This window comes from Equus przewalskii, chromosome 14, assembly GCF_037783145.1.
Source record: "Equus przewalskii isolate Varuska chromosome 14, EquPr2, whole genome shotgun sequence".
Classification (NCBI taxonomy): Eukaryota; Metazoa; Chordata; class Mammalia; order Perissodactyla; family Equidae; genus Equus; species Equus przewalskii.
This window is the reverse complement of record NC_091844.1, coordinates 77,119,146-77,136,033: the sequence shown is the minus strand read 5'-3', so window position 1 is coordinate 77,136,033 and position 16,888 is coordinate 77,119,146. Positions and strand designations below refer to the sequence as shown.

The window sequence follows — 16,888 nt, the reverse complement described above, 5'->3', positions numbered from 1 at the left end:
GTTGCCAGAAATCCAGACCCAAGAACTTGGGAAGGATGGCCATTCGAGGATCTAGAATCCTGTTGTACTGCAGTGGGGAATTTTAATGGTTTTAAGGTTTACTGTATGCCAGGCACTATGCTTACTGCTTTGTATTTCTATCTCTTTAGATTCTTACAGCTCAATGAGTTGTGATCTATTCTGTCCCTGAAAATTTAACCTAGACTGATGTGTCCAAATACTTGTACTGTTCCTGACTCCTTAATATGTCTCTACAGCATGGACCTACTTTTCTATTATCTACCTAAGTCTTAATGGAGTTGTTATTTTTATTCATATTTAAATAATATTATTTCTTCCTTTGTAAGTCTATCTTTCCTACTTATGGGTTTTCCAAAAGTACAATTGAAATCCAAATGTCTTTCTTTTAAACAAGAGAAAATATGATATTTGCCTAAAGGGTACTTTTTACAAAAGGAGTACTATATACATCAGTGAATATAAAACAGGAAGGAATCTTGGAACAAGGTCAAGGTCTTGGCTAATACTCTCTTCTTGCCATGCTTGGTAATCATCAAGATATAGGACCTGTTCTCCATAGGGCAGCCAGTAAAGAAAACTCAGAGGCAGGGGCTAAGATGTCAGATGACAAAGAAATCTATGATTCTTGGCCTGGTCACTTTGTACAGTTTCCATAGATATGTAAGGCTGCCTTACTCATCAGTCAGTCCAGGCATGAGATAGCAATTGCTCATCCAGTCACTAAAATCAAGGAAGATGAAGGAAAGTCAGCTACAAACAGAGGTTGATAGTGACTGTTAACAGTGAAACATTGTTTAACGTTACAGCAGACATGAGAGAGAAAAGGGAGTTAAGAACAAAGAATCCCCAAATAACATAAAAGGTCACAGTTCTCTTGTCTCGGTTGTTTGCATGGAGTATTTTGACCATTTTCCTGATTACAAAGACCATCTCTTATCAGAATAAAGAGAAAGGAGGATATGTGCCTGTTGTTTATAATGACAGCATCACACCTGTATGTGTGTGCTAGGTACACGTCTGTGTGTATAACTGTATCTCTAGGTATACACGTGTAAATGCACAATGGTACCCAAATACACACCAAGTGCTTGAAACAAGCTCTGTAGGTGATCACAATAACAGTTAGCTTTAATAACAAGGATATCTCAAACACATACCTATTTTCCTCATATTTAAACTTGAGATCCCTCACTCTACACCTTAGTTTTATGATTTCCTCTGCCTCCTCTCTGTTTTGGGGATCCAGAACACTCACCTCCCAGAATAGGGACTTTGGTTGTTCCCTTTGCCCTCTCTCTTCTCCTCCCTCTAAACCATCCTCCTACCACCTGGAGGAGTTGCGAAATGTTCTTAGAGGAGGGGAATTGTTTTCAAAACCTAGAGAGGTTTGAGGCGAGCAGACAAGAACACCTGGATTTCCTGGTCATAATACAGACTTCCTCTTAATCTTCCCTGTGGGTTTTAAAAGCTAATTCCGTGCTTCTCTAGAAGCATCCATATTCACAAGCCTCTATCTGACGCAAATATTGCCCTGAAGACATTATGGTTCCTAGTGCTTCTAATTAAGAATTCCAATGTCTAAAAAGGATATTCAGACTCAGCAGCCTCTGCAAAGAGAAAGTGAGAAAGAGTGGTAACAAATTGCTCCAAGCTGATGGCAGTGAGTAGAATTATTATTAATGGGAAATAATTAAATTTTGGCTCCAGCTAAGCCTGAAACATTAACCATTTCTCTAATATTTCTCTCTGTGGTAGTAAATTGACTGCAAATTGTGATTTTTTAATGGAAGACATGATGAACCATTCAGCTACAGCCCCAGCTCCTCAGCTCAAATTCCCTCTTCCATTGTTTATTTCCTATTTTAATACTCTAGGCTTCAAGAACAACACAAACTCTCTTAACCAAACTTTTCCCCTGTAAAATTTGCTAAGAATCCAAGCTAAGTGAATCATTTAGTCTCACTTTTATCAAAATTTCTATTTAACTTTATACTAGTTTTGGAAAGTGATGTTGATGTTTATTGGTGTGTCTCAGCTCATTGGTTATGAACATGAAATGGTTTTACTTTTTCCAAAAACAGCTTCCCAATTGTGTTGTGTCACTCCACTTTCCTGATGGGCAATATCTTCCTTAATGATAGCTGGTCTGATTCTTTGACTTTCCAGTCACCCTAAGTTATTAGAGGAGTCTTATTCTGGCACATAAGACTTCATTTTAATGATAATCTCAATCTTGATCAAAGCTTGTCTTTTCTCCTCCCCCAGAACAGGATAGAACTATGACTTAGAGTGAGGTGTCTTGGGGTGGGGAGTAGTGAGGGGTTGACCTAGGCTTTAGACTTCCAGCTTTCAACTTCCTGTCATCTTTCCCCTGTTCTAGATAATGGTTTCTCAAATGCTGCAGATGCTTAAGAAGGATAGGACAAGGACAGGTATCTTTCTCTTACTTGATTGGATAAATTACAATCCCTTGTTTTTTGGTTGTTGCTGCTTCTGATGCTACCTCTATGGCCATCCATGTGCTTTGGGTGACGTTCTTTTGGGTCACATGAGTGAGTTTTTCAGAGGGCTTTTTCCACTACACTAATACAGAAGATCCCATCCTGGTCTGCACTTTCCCATCCTCTCCTTGGTCCCTTCAAAGAGAGCTCATCCCTTGGCTTCTTGCTGCCAGAGCCCCTCACCCAACAGGCAGTTATCTTGGATTGGGTTATGGCTGACAGTTCAAACCCAACATATTCTTCTCAGGACAAGTAGTTAGAATGCTTTTTGTTTTGCCTCAGTCCCTTTCTCAGTTTCATGGTCTCTTCCTAATTCTTTTTGGCTGCTTAGGCTGCACAAGGGGTGAGAGGCGAGGTCACCAGGAATGCAGACTTGCAAGGAAAGAAGTAAAATGAGAGTGTCCCTATCTCCCAGGTCTCCATATCATTTTGAGTGATTCTGTAGAAATTCATCTTCTCCACTGGCTTGTAGAAAGAGAAGCACTTTTCTCTAGGGAAACAGCATCCCTCGAAAGGCAGAATTTCTCTTTCTTGGTTCAGCCCTATGTTGGTTGGGAGGTGGGCCTGTTGCAGGGGTTGAGATAGTTGGGTAAATTCTGACGTCTTTCAGCAAATCCTACAGGAAGATGGCTGGCCCCAACTGGTGAGGGCTAGGTGAATTTAAAATGAGAAGTATTTAACATCTTTTATTCTCATTTAGGACTCTAACTGTAAGTCTAATAAGACAGGAAGGAATCTTAACGCATATCATCTTGTAATTAGATTTTAACTTCGCAGTATTGCTCCCTGTACCTAATGAGAAGAACCCTGGTTAGAAAAGGGAAGCATGAGCACATTGAATCACAGGTGGCCTCTGTTGACATGATCGTTTCACTTGTAATGGGAGACCTGGTGATTCCCCTAGTCCAAACTAGCCTTTTACTGAATCCTAGTTTCCTGCTGGAATAAACTTCTTTTATTTTCCTGGTCCCAGAGTTCACTAATCCTAACTTGGATTCAGCTCTTCACCCAGAGGTCATCCTACTGCACCTTGCTTACACACATACTTATTCTTTGTATCATCCGTGGTTCCTCCATCACTTGCTTTGGGATGGAATTGCTGAAGCACTGCTTAATGTCCATAGCTTCTTTTTGATGTTAAAATCTGTCCTCAGTTGCCCCTGATTGCCCAGAATCTCTTTTTCATCAGAAGATGAATCGTCAGTCTTCACTTTATGGACAAACAGAGTGGGAGCCCCGGGAACTACTGTCTGATTCTTCCACTTTCCTCCTGACCTTCTCTCAGATCTTAAGCTCCTTCTAGTGTGTGGTGATGAGTAATTCAGAGGTTTGCCTGTACTATACTGTAGGTCCTGAATCTTTAAACTATTCAGGACAGTATTTGAACAGAGAATGTGTCTCTGTCTGACTCAAGAAGCAAGTCTCAAGCCTGGCATATAAACTAAACTTCTCCTCAAATATCCACCACCCTGACGCATAAATAGTTATGTGGTTAGGTAGACCATAAGTGACATAAGAGAATAAATCAACCAGAAAACCCTATATCATACTAGGCTCCATTATCCCAGGAGCCATAGAGAAAGATTATATAAACAGAATTAAAGGATTAACCCCAAACCAAGTGTTCTTTTTTGCTGAGTTAGACTATGCTTTTTAAAAAGTGAATTTAATTTCATTTTATTCAACAAATATTACTAAACATGTTCCACGACGTTGAGAAGCTCATCATCGACTAGGATGTACAAATATCCCAAGCAGTGTCAATGAAGAGCAGACGGGATTGTAGAGGTAGCAAGCAGGAGAGGAAGAGTTGATTCTGCTTGAAGCATCAAGGGAAGCTACATGGATGAAGTTGCACTCGAGTTGGATCTTGGGTTATTAGTAAGATGTACAGTGCAGAGCAAAGGGAAGGACAACCTATGTGAAGGGAAAGGCTGAGCAAAGATTCATGGAACAGATAGCTCAGGATGTATTTTAGGGAATGGTAATCAGTATGATGGGTCTAAGGGCTGAGGACTTAAGAAAAGTGAAAAAGATGGAGGAGGGGGGATCTTGGATACCAGATTTAGTTTACATTTGATTATATGAGCGAAAAAGATTCAGTAAAGATTCCTGGAGAAGGAAGCCCAGACACAGTTTTAAGAAATTCATATATGTTAACACATTTAATTAGGATAACAACCCTATGAGGTAAGTACTGTCATTGGAGGACAATTGTACTGTATTGTACAAATGAGGACATTGAGAGTCTAAGGAATTAAGTTATTTGCAAAAGATTACATGGCTATTAAGTGGCCAAGACAGAACTTGAACCCAGGCAGTCTGACTGCAAAACCCACTATGTTTAACTGCTGTGCACAGAGCCTTTGAGCCCAGGTAGTTTGATTTGGAGAAGGGTCAGAGCTGCAGGATTTGGGGCAATGGTGAACTAAATGTGGTCTGCAGTGAAGAATGTGGCAGGGAGGACTTTCTAGAGGCAGAGAGTCCCAGAGGTGTGGCAGGAGGTTCTATGTGCTTCCTAATAAGCCATTGCCAAGAACACTGGGTACCAGAGAAGTTGGTTAAAAGTGTGTGGCTCTTCAGAGGAGGGAGAAATTCTTTTCATCATAGAGATCAAGGAGAGCTCCGCAACCTGAGTACAATTGCATTTACTTATCTGTCTTAAACATTGCTGGCTTCCTGCAGAATGCAGTATCCAGCACATTGCAGATATTCAATAATTGAATGAAGGAATGCATGAATAAGTAAATGAATTAACTGATGGTAAACTTAAGCGAAAGAGATTTAGAGATGTAATATAGAAATATATTTCCTCTGTGCACACTTATCCATTCTCCCTAGGCATAATCATTCCCCATCTGAGCTGTTCATAAGCAATTCTTTGACAGTGCTCATTTCACTAAACTTACCCTGACTGGAAGTCTGTTTTTTTTTTTTTACCTAGAAGCTTTATTCCTAGATGTAGATGCAAGGCAGTAGAGGAAGAACATATTAGGCCTTGGAATCAAACAGACCTGGGCTTGACTCCTGCTACATGATCTTGGGCACGATACCTAAGCCTCTATTTCTCCGTCTGTAATAAAGGGTAATGATTGATCTTGCAAGTAACTATCCTTGATATAAACATATATTTACTTTGTTTTTATCTAACAAAAGGCAAGGATTAGGCACATGTAACATAGCTGTTGAGTGTGTCTTCCTAAATTTAGGAGGAATTAGGAGGAAAGACAATTTACAGAAAGGTAAAACTTGACCACTGCCATACTAGAAAACCACAGTTTGCTTGGCATAAAGGAAAGCTGGTTTAAGCACAGAATTTTAGAATTCAACCTTCATTCTCCAAGTGCATGGCTGAATAAAATGATGCTTTGGGCTGATCTCACTTTGGTATTAAAACCACTACTTTGCATGACAGAATCAATTTGAAAACTTGATGATCCAAGGGAATTTCATATTGGAAAACATCCGGGTTGTGGAATGACATTTTGTAATGGTCGATCCTGACGACTGTACATTGGGCCCTTCCCAGTCAGGAAACCATGTCTCTGCTATGGTGCTGCTTATGAAAAGGAAATTCTGACTGAATTAGCCACTGAGCTTTAATTTCCTTGGAACTATTGTAGTAACGCAACAACAACAATAGCAAAACAACACCAACATCTACACATCTATTAAGTGTCTTCTTAGTGCCAAATGCTATAAAAGGTGCTTTTTTTATAATCCTATTTCATCATCACATAACCTTGGAAGATAGGATTTGCCATTTGCCTTTTAGAACTAGAAATGTTATCTTGGAAAAATTAAATAACCTTCCTAAGATCATCAGCCACTAAGTACCTGGGCTAGGATCTGTATCCACCACTATTTGACTTGCAAGTTATTTTCTGATCATACATTTGACTTCTCGGGACCTACTCTCACTAACCTACAGCCCTAGAAACTTATCATCAAAAATGCAGATGGCTGCTACCTGTCTACCCCAACTGAACCTGGCTTCCCCTGTACCTCGTGAGCTGTTCACCCACTGAGAGCTCACCCTGTTGCTAAATTATCCTTCTCTTCTGGACTTGACCCTGGAATCACTGTGCATTTTTGTTTGACTTCATCTCACAGTACATTCTCTCAGATTCTGTGGCCTGTATTTAGACCATAGTCAGGTCTAAGAGATAATTTCTCCTGTCCCCTCCAGTAAGGAATGAGCTCAGAGATGTTTAATATCCCACTCCCTGCTGTGATTGGGGTATAATGTCTGAGCTTTCATTCATAAGACAAAGTTACTCCATGTGGAGTCTGACAGTCTATATGGCTTGATTTATGTCAGAGATCTTGGGAAAGATCCCCAATGAGAAAACACTTCAGTCTAGCTAAAGATTTGTCAATTTTGTTACTCTTTTCAAAGAACCAATTTCTCATTTCATTTAATTGCATTTAGATTGCTTTACATTCTCTATTTATTAATTTCAACTCTATTCTTTATTATTATCTTGATTGTGCTTGTGTTAGGTTTGGTCTGCTCTTATTTTTCAGGTATCTTATGGTGTAAGCTTAAGTTATTAATTTGGGGTCTTTTTCAAAATATAGGCATATGTAGTTAAATTTCCCTCTAAGCACTCCTTTAGCTGAGTCCCATTATGATTTGGTTTGTTGAGGTTTTGTTTTCAATCATCTCAAAGCATTTTCTAATTTCCTTTGTGATTTATCCTTTGATCCATTTAGGAGTTTATGATTTAATACAGTCATGAGTCACTTAACCAAAGGGATATGTTCTGAGAAATGCGTCATTAGGTGATTTCCTCTTTGTGTAAACATCATAGAGTGACTTACACAAAATTGGATGGTATAGACTACTACACACTTAGGCTATATGGTACTAATCTTATGGGACCACTTTCATATATGTGGTTCATCATTGACCAAAACATCATTATGCGGCGATGACTGTATACGCATATTTATGAATTTTTCTAAGTTGCTTCTATTATTAATTTCTAATTCCATTCCTTATGGTCATAGGAAATACTGTGTTATTAAATCATTTGATATATATTAAATCCTATTTTATAGTCCAGCATATTGTCTATCCTGGAGAATGTTCAATGTGTGCATGAGAAGAATGTGTATTCTGTTGTTGTAGAGTGCACTATTCTAAAGATATCTGTTAGGTCTAGTTGGTTTATATGGTTTTTCAAGTGTTCTATTTCCTTGTTGATCTTCTATTTAGTTGTTCTACCCATTAGTGAAAGTGAGGTATTGAAGTCTCCAACTGTTGTTAATTGCTGTATCATTCACATACCATAAAATCCAATGTATGATTTTTTTACATACAATTCAGTGGCTTTTAGTATAATCACAAGGTTGTACAACCATTACCACTATCTAATACCAAAATATTTTCATCACCTCAAAAAGAAATTCTATGAGGCCGGCCCCGGGGCACAGCAGTTAAGTGCGCACGTTCTCCTTTGGTGGCCCTGGGTTCGCTGGTTTGGATCCCGGGTGCGGACATGGCACTGCTCATCAAGCCATGCTGTGGCAGGTGTCCCACATATAAAGTAGAGGAAGATAGGCACGGATGTTAGCTCAGGGCCAGTCTTCCTCAGCAAAAAGAGGAGGATTGGCAGATGTTAGCTCAGGACTGTTCTTCCTCAAAAAAAAATTAATTAATTAAAGATAAATAAATAATTTAAAAAAAAAGAAATTCTACACCCATTAACAGTCACACCCCACTCACTCTCAGGGCCACCTTCCTGGTGGTGAAAGTCAAGTTAACGTGGGTCATTATTAAGAGGCAGAGCCAGGGTCATCATGGATGAATCTAGGAATCACTTCTTTCTGCTTTAGATTATTTTTAAATTTTCTAAGATGCTGACAGGTAAAGTATTTCAGGGATAAAATATGGCCCATTTCTTAGAATTCAGAAGTATATTGGAATTACACTTGGAAGACCTGGGTTCAAATTGAGGAGCTGCCACTTAGCACTCTATCCATAGAACATGTCACCTCCTCTCTTAATTTTCTTTACATAGAAGAGAAGAACACCACCTTCACAGAATGTATAAGCAGAGCAAATGAAGTATTAGATCTTGTAAGTAAAGGTCTATACAGATGTTAATTATTCTTTTATAATTCCACAGGGCAGCCTGCTCTTTGCCCAGATCTTCAAAGTTACTAAAGAAAATTGTAACATCCAGAGAAGTTTATCCAACAAGGCAGCTTTCTGTGGCCTGACCATCTAGGTGGAAAATAATTCATCCTTTTCCATGGGACCCTCTGAGGATGGTCTCAACATCCCCATGGTTGCATTTCTTTACAGATATTAACTAACCCTGCCTCTCCTTTTAGCTACCACAGACCCCAGGATCTGGACCACCAGGCGTATCTTCCTTGGAGAGTCTGCTTCTCATAGGAGAGTCCTTCTCATCCTTGCAGTGCCTGGCGCAAGCAGCTCCAAGGATGACAGCACGTGAGTGACTGACTCAGTAATCATCAGGAAATAGTCCTGGGTGCCATGACAACATCCCTCATGCTGCAGTCTTGGCTGTGCCTCTGGTGGCAAAGGAAAAGAACTGGTCATTATATTCTGTTAAATTACCTTGCTGGGAACTGAAACTGTAACCAATTCCCAACCTTCACTTTTCTGGGAAATTTCTTTCCCAGGTTTTATCTTTCCTCATCAGCCTTATTTTTCAATCTTGTAATCTCCTTGGTGGCCAAAGGCCTAATTATATAGATGTAAAACTACCTTGCTAGAAAATATTGTAAATTCTTAATATTTTTTTGGTTCACTGTGGCAGAGCCAAGTTTTGTGTTCTAAAAGGAGGAATCTGTGACAGAAAATAGGCACCTTTACTCAAGGCTACTAGTTAAATTACTGTCACATGTAAGATTGAGAGCAGTGGTTCTCACTGGGCTGCACATTTGAGTCATTTTGGGAGCTTTTAAAAACCTTAATGCTCAGGCACATAGTCCAGACTAATTCATCAGAATCTCTTGGCATAGAGCTTGGAATCAGTATTCTTTAAATTCTCCAATGTGATTCCAATATGCACCCAAAGTTTAAGACCATTGATTTAGATAAGTGTTTCTCAAACTTCAATGTGCAATGACATCACCTGAGGATTATGTTAAAATGAGGATTTTGACTCAGTAGACTAGAGATGGGGGAGTGCCAAATCTTACATTTCTAACAAGCTACGTGGGATGCCAATGCTACTGGTCAATGGGCCACACTTTGAATAATGAGGATCAAAGTAGCAGCATTTCTCAAATTTTGCTGCACACTGGAATCAACTGGGGAGCTTTTGAAACTCTAGATGTCTGGAGTTTATCTCATATCAATCAAATCAGACTCTCTGGGAGTGGGATACAGATATTAGCATTTTTTTAAACTCACCCAGTGATTCCAATGGTCAGCACATTTATGAAACAGCGATTGAGGATTCCAGATCTCACTAATACCATAACTAATTTCATCCAGAGGGGGAGAAGGCAGAGCCACAGAAAGATTCTAATTCACAAAGCAAGTTTGTTTTAGAAGCAAAGTCAGGTTCTTCCAGGTATGAGAGGATCACATGAACACACAGAGCACATTCAGCTCGGAGGAGAGCAAACACATGGTGTGCGTGCAGGGGAGCAGGGGTTACAATTTCTCCCTTCAAACGTTTGGGTCTTGTTGGGAGGTAGAGGCAGTAGACTCTAATTTCAAAAGCTGCGTCTCAGATCGGAGTTTCTGTCTCAGGTCAGAAGTTTCAGGGAGACAGGTTTAAGCTCAGTACATGGAAATTCTGCCTACAAGGTAACTATCCAAACATAGGGAGTTTGACTTAGAAAGTTTCTCATATTCCTACGTCACATTGGGCAGGGAAGAATTCTTCATTATTCTTTTTACTTCTCTCCACCCACCTCACCCCCCAACCCCAGCCAACATCTAATCCATCAGTCAATCCTATCAGGCCTACCTTGAAGCTATGTACCTGATGCATCTTATTCTTCTATGACTGTCTTCATACAACCACTATCATTTCTTGCCTTGAATATTAGTGTAAGTGAGCAAAAGCGAGTCCATCTTGTTATGCTAAATGGCCCCAGTCCCTACTCTGTGTGACTACTCGCTGCTCTGCACATACTCTAGAACATTCACACGCTCTCTTGATTTATAGACTTTGCTTACATATGTTCTCCCCAAATACTTGATAAATTAAAACTTTGTTCTCCAAGTTTCTCTCCAGGAACAGGCTGACCACAGGTGGGAAACACATCTAAAGGTATCCATCACAGCTGACAGAAGAATGGAACAATGTGATGCCTGGAGCCTGTCATGCCTGGAGATCAACATCCCTGGACCCCCTCTTTACTGCTCGTTTTTCATACATAACTGCTTCAAGATTCTGTAATCCTTGAAGATAGGTTTTTGAAATATGAGCCACCTGTCTTCTGATTAGCCATCTAATCTAATTAAACTTCCTTCTCGATTTCTAACTGGTTGTGATTAATTGGATCAGATCATGGTGAGCAGAGCAAGCCCATTGCTCAGTATCATTAGGATAACCCCACTCCCCCAACTAGGATAGTCTCCAGCATAGCATCCTAATTGGAATAACCTCTTAACTGGAATAGTCTCCTCACTGGAATAACCACCCAATAGGAATAGCTTCCTGACATGCTTCTTGCACACTTACCTGCCTATATCCTCCAACATTAGCCAGATCACTGTTTTTAACATATGATTTATATTATGCCATTCACTTCATGAAAAGCCTCTGTGATCTCCCATGGCATTTAAACAAAATCCACATTCCTCACCATGAGCAGTAAGACCTACGTGATCTTGTCCTTGCCTACCTCTCTCTAAGTCCATCTCTTTTTACTGATCTCTGAGGCTGGTCCTCATCAGCCTCTCCAGCCACTGGTCTCCTTGCTGAGTCTTGAATGTGCCAAGCAAATCCATTTCAGGTCCTTTTTACTTGCCATTCCCTTTGTCTAGAAAACCAATGTGTACGTGGTCCATTCCTTCTTGTCCTGCATTACTCAGCTCAAATGCCACCTCTTCAGAGTGGCCTTCTCCTCTTGCTAATCTAAAATATGCAACTACTCTCCTGGTCTTTCTGAATCACATACTCTATTTTATGTTGTTTTAAAATAGCGCTTAATGCAATTGACTTATTCTTTTGTTCAGAAAATAAATAGTTATTAAACATGTAACAATATTTCAGATGCTTTTCTAACAAGTGATAGGTGACACAAGAGCAAAGTCCAGGCCCTCATGGAAGTTACCTTCTAGTTAACATTCTCACTCACAGTCTGAATTATAACGTTCACTTATTTCTTTGTCTGTCACCTGTCTACTTCCACTAGATTCTTGCAAAGCAGGGACCTTGGCAGTCTTTTTCTCCACTGTATGCTCAGTTTCTGGAAGAGTACTAGAAAAAGATAGTGGTCCAATAAACATTTGGAAGAATGAATACATGAATAGAGACTTTTAAAAGCATTTAAAATCCTGAGATTATTGAATTCTATCCATCAAAGCACCTAGTTTCTTTCTCTCTTTACCCAATGTCAAGGCTAAAAGGTTTTGAAAAAATCCAGTCCCACGTTATTTAAAATACGGACCCCAGAACAGCAGCATTGGCATCATCTGGGACCTAGTTACAAATGCAGAGTCTGGGGCCCCACTCTAGAATGACTGAATCAGAATCTACATTTGATGAGATCCCAGGTAATTTCTATGCACATCGGAGTCTGAGAAGCACTAAGGTAGTCCAGACTTCTCTTGATAGAGATAGTAAACTGAGGCCAAGAGAGGACATGGATTGCACAGGAAATAAGACCCTATCCTTCTGAGTTGGATGTTCTTTTCTCCATACCATGAAACTTCACAGGTATCATATTCCTAATTCAGTAGAAGCCTGAGACAAAAAATTTGCAACCTGAGAAGTGACTGATGGTGAGTAGTTCCACACACCTGGCCCTCAGGACCCCTAAAATCTCACTGCATACATGCCTATCACCCTTGTGTCTTTCTCTAGCCAGCACCCACTGTTGAGAAACTTCTGGATGTGAGTGGTTCCTCTTGAAGGTCATTCCTTTGTGTGTACTCAGGTCCTGGTTTCCTCAATACGGGAAATATTTTTGTCATTTTTTTCTCAACTGTCAGGAAGTTTTCATCTTAAACCTTTAGGGAGGGTTGTTTTCTGCTCATCTTACAAGAGAGGTTCAGATGCTCTCCCTGCGTTATTTCTGTGCAGACGCCATCTCTGTGTGTCTGGAACTGCAGCTGCATTTCACCACTTTGCCAGCAGAGCCCTGGCTCACGCTTTTGGCTATTGTTTTCCTTGTACTGGTTCCTCGGACTCTGCAATGCAGTAGAAGTTGTTTCTGTGATTGAGCGGCTTTGGCCTGTCCCATTCTCACTGGACTATCAGGCTGTCCTCTGCAGAGAGGCTGCTGGTGATGCTGTTCCATTTCTAAGGCCTCTAGAAATATGCACAGCAAATACTATTCCTTTAGTTTAACAATTAACAGGGGAAAGAGGACTTTAAAAGGTTGTATTTTATCATTTGTATTTGATCATTTGCGTTTTGGAACCTTTAGTTCAGGCTATGCCTGAAGACGTGTATGCCCCCTTGCGTGACACATCATTCATCCTACCTCACATCAGATCTCTGCACTAAAAGGACAAGAAGAATCTAAAATAACAAATGTGAGAAATCATTCTAAATTTTCACCTTGAAAAACTAAAACTGGCTCTTCCCTCGTCCAGATAGATTTGAAATACTGCAATTAACATTGATTTAGTACAAATAATGAAAAGACGTAATTTGCCTTCCCTTAATTTTAGGGGAAGTAGCAGGGGTTTTGGAATCAGGTGGATTTGGCTTCAGATCGCAGCTCTGCTGCTTACCCACACTGTGACCTTGAGCATAATACCTCATCTCTCTGAGCAAAGGATTCGGTATCACAGTAAGGAACTAATCCATCTCCAAGGGATACTTTAAAGCCTCCGTGAGGGTCCTGGGATGTGGAAGACATCAATAGACAATAGCTGTTTCTGCAGCCTGACTATTAGTGGTGGCAGCTTTAGTGGTGGAGGGAGTGGTGGTGGCAGCAGCAGCATAGAAATATCTCATGTGCAACCACTCAGATAAGCCACTGTGGACCTAGGATTTAAATTGATTTAAAAACTAGATGTGTCCAAGTACACATACAGGAGATGCGGATAATCAGTCAATGGAGAACAGTAATTAGCAAATTCTGGATCTGTAGCTCTGCTAGCAGGGCCAATAGAAAGGACTCAGGGGTCCGGCCTGATGATTCAGTGGTTAAGTTCGCACGTTCTGCTTCAGTGGCCCAGGGTTTGCTGGTTTGGATCCCAGGTGCAGACATGGCACCTCTTAGCAAGTCATGCTGTGGCAGGCATCCCACATATAAAGTGTAGGAAGATGGGCATGGACGTTAGCTCAAGGCCAGTCTTCCTCAGCAAAAAAGAGGAGGATTGGCAGCAGATGTTAGCTCAGGGCTAATCTTCCCAAAAAAAAAAGAAAGGACTCAGAAGGCCATGTCATTAGGTAACAGTACTGGCTGAAGTGGCCCTTGTGTGGGCACTAGCACTTCCATGTCTCACCTGGGGCAGGACAGGGCCCAAGCTGGGGTGGTGGCCTGGGAAGGACCTCAGTATATCAGTAGTCACAAAACAGGATTGAAGTTCTGAATCAGGATTTCTGGGGTTAGAACCTCGCAATCTGCTAAGATTCTCCACGTGCTTCCTGTGCACACTAACTTCCGAGAATCTCTGGTCAAAGAGTCTTCCAGTATGCCTGCCATCCAAACAGCATTAGTCCTCTGAGGAGGAGGCCCTGGTCAAAACAAATAATTACATGCAAGAGACAACTAACCAGCATAACTCAGAAAGATTTCCTCACATCCTATCCCTCTTTATAGACATAACCCATTCTCCATTTCCTGGCAACATATATAGGATTAAAGATTCTTTCTGAAATGTTCAGAGATTGCCTATCCCATAAATTACTGAATTTTATCTGTTTTCCCATTTTGTGAAGTTCCAGTAAATTCTATACAGCACATAAAACATTAGATAAAATTAATACCAGAGAAATGGACAAGAATGTACTCTCTCAACTCCACATTTTCAATCATCGCAGAATTTTTTATCAGTCAATTACCAAGTATTTACTAAGCACCAGTACCAGCCAAGGACTTAGGGAAGGAAAAGGCCCAACATCTTTCCCTATGGATTTTCCTATCTATTATAGAAAAAATAAATTACCAAAAAAAAGCAAAATAATACTAAAAGAATTACTAATGCAAACAACAATATCCATTCACTGAGTGCCTCCTACAAATCAGGGACCACATGAGATATTTATAAAATTATAAATATTACCTGTCAATGCAAATAATCCATAACCAATCTATAAATCAAAGTTGGAGTGAGTTTATTATGAGCCAGACCTGAGGGCTAGCCCGGGGCCTTCCTTCCCCAAAGAAGGAAGGGCACCAAAGAAGTTGGGTGTACAGAGTGGTTACACACCGTCTTGGAACAAAGAGCATACATCACATATGATAGGACTGTCCCTTTTACAACAGTCACAAGATTGCCTAGCCGGCACAGTGCAGCTATCCACACAGCAGGTAGTAGGTCTGCTGTCTGGATGGACACAGTAGGGTGGGTACAGCAATCAATTCCTAGCCTAGGGAGAGATGCTTATCCTTAAGGAAATGCCCAAGTAGGGGAAGTAGCATCTTTATCTTAAGGCCATTTGTTCTTGTCTTTGGGACATAACAAATGCTTAAAGCAGATATACAATGCTTGTTCAACGGCCATATCAGGCCCTTTTGGAAAAAACAAGGTCAAGCCAAATTAGTTTTATACTAAATGGCTTCCTCTTATACTCCAATATATCCTATCGCTTGCCATTCGTTTATCATACCTAATCCTTTTAACAGCAATACAAGAGAGGAGCCAACTCCTTATGTTATGTAAGAAACTGAGGCTCAGAGAGGCTAAGAAACTTGTTCAAGGTCATACAGCAAATAAATGTAGGACTGGGGTTCAAACCTCGCATTGTCAAGTTCTAAAGTTATTAGTTTTTAGAATTAGGAGAACAGGGAAAGAATTCTCAGTGATCCAAATATGTTGCCGGGTCATCTCATTTGTGCCAACAGGAAAGATTAGGTTGACAGCTTGGTCACACACATGTAGCTAACAAGAACTTTACATGTCTTTAGGTTAACCTGTGAACACTTGAGTCAAAGATGCACAGTGTCACACTTAGCTGTTCAATATCAGAGACAGCAATTATGACTCAGAAACTTTCTTCCATCTTCCTCAACTTCCTTCTTTCCCTTCTGCCCTTCTTCCAGGCCTCCCTTCCCCTCTCTCCCTCTCTCTCTGAATTCTTGGAAAATCCTCAAAAGAGAATATATTTGTTTTTAAAACAATGATTCTTGAATATATTTGGTCCATGGACCATGTCATCTGGCAAATATGTTATGCTTTTTCATTCTGCTCTGCATTTTCATAGACAATTCACAGCCTAGAATACAAGGCATGCCTATCTCTAGTAGGAAGACCTCATATCCTCACTGACTAATTGCCCCAAGGAACTCAGGGGTGGGTTTGGAAGCATTTAACTGTTTTTCCAAATTGTTTTTTTCCTTTTGTTATGTTATGGAGATGCAATCACCAACCACCCTCAACCAAAGCAAGCCTCATTACAAGAACTACGCCTATGACCTTTGCCCTATTTTCAGTGCTAAGATCTTTCCAGGAGGAGCTTAGGCCTTATTACCACAACCTGTAGTGTATGTAGACGCATGTTTACAACTGAGCCTGTGCCAGTGAATAGCCACCACTCCCTTTTGAATATTCATACCCCATCCGAAATAAAAGGTCCCTGCTTCCTTTTGTTCAGAGAGGCCATGCCTTTGGAAATGATTTCACATGATCTCCTATTTCCTGCAAGTATACTTTACTTTGTGAGACAGCCACTGCTGGTGGAGAGTCTGATTGAACTTGCCAGGAGGGAACCCACTTTGGTTTCGGTAACAGTTTCATGGCTTATTCAGATATGCCTCTCTATGTGAAGCCCTTCCTCACACACCTAGGCAAAGTTAACCATTCCTTCGTCTGTGCTCTTAGAGCTCCTTCTACTTTGCTTCATCAAAACATTATATTTTTAACTCCTTGAGGGTAGAAATTATTCTTGAGTTGTTCTTTATTCACAGCTTCAAACTCAGGACCAGGAATTAACAGGTGCCCAGAAAAGTCCAGATAGATGGAAAATGGAAAGGTGGGTATAGTTTTGCTTCAGTTTTTAGAAGGCCCCAGCGGTACAGAAAGAATCTTG

General features: G+C 40.4%; 1 long non-coding RNA gene across 1 annotated transcript in view; it reads left to right on the top strand.

The window, feature by feature from the left end:
- Positions 1–10,876, top strand: part of LOC139075817 (uncharacterized) — a 40,384-nt gene extending 29,508 nt beyond the window's left edge. The window contains exons 2-3 of the long non-coding RNA XR_011526686.1: positions 8,865–8,985; positions 10,740–10,876. This is a non-coding gene — a long non-coding RNA (uncharacterized lncRNA). The remainder of the gene's footprint in view (positions 1–8,864; positions 8,986–10,739) is intronic.
- Positions 10,877–16,888: the final 6,012 nt, after the last annotated feature.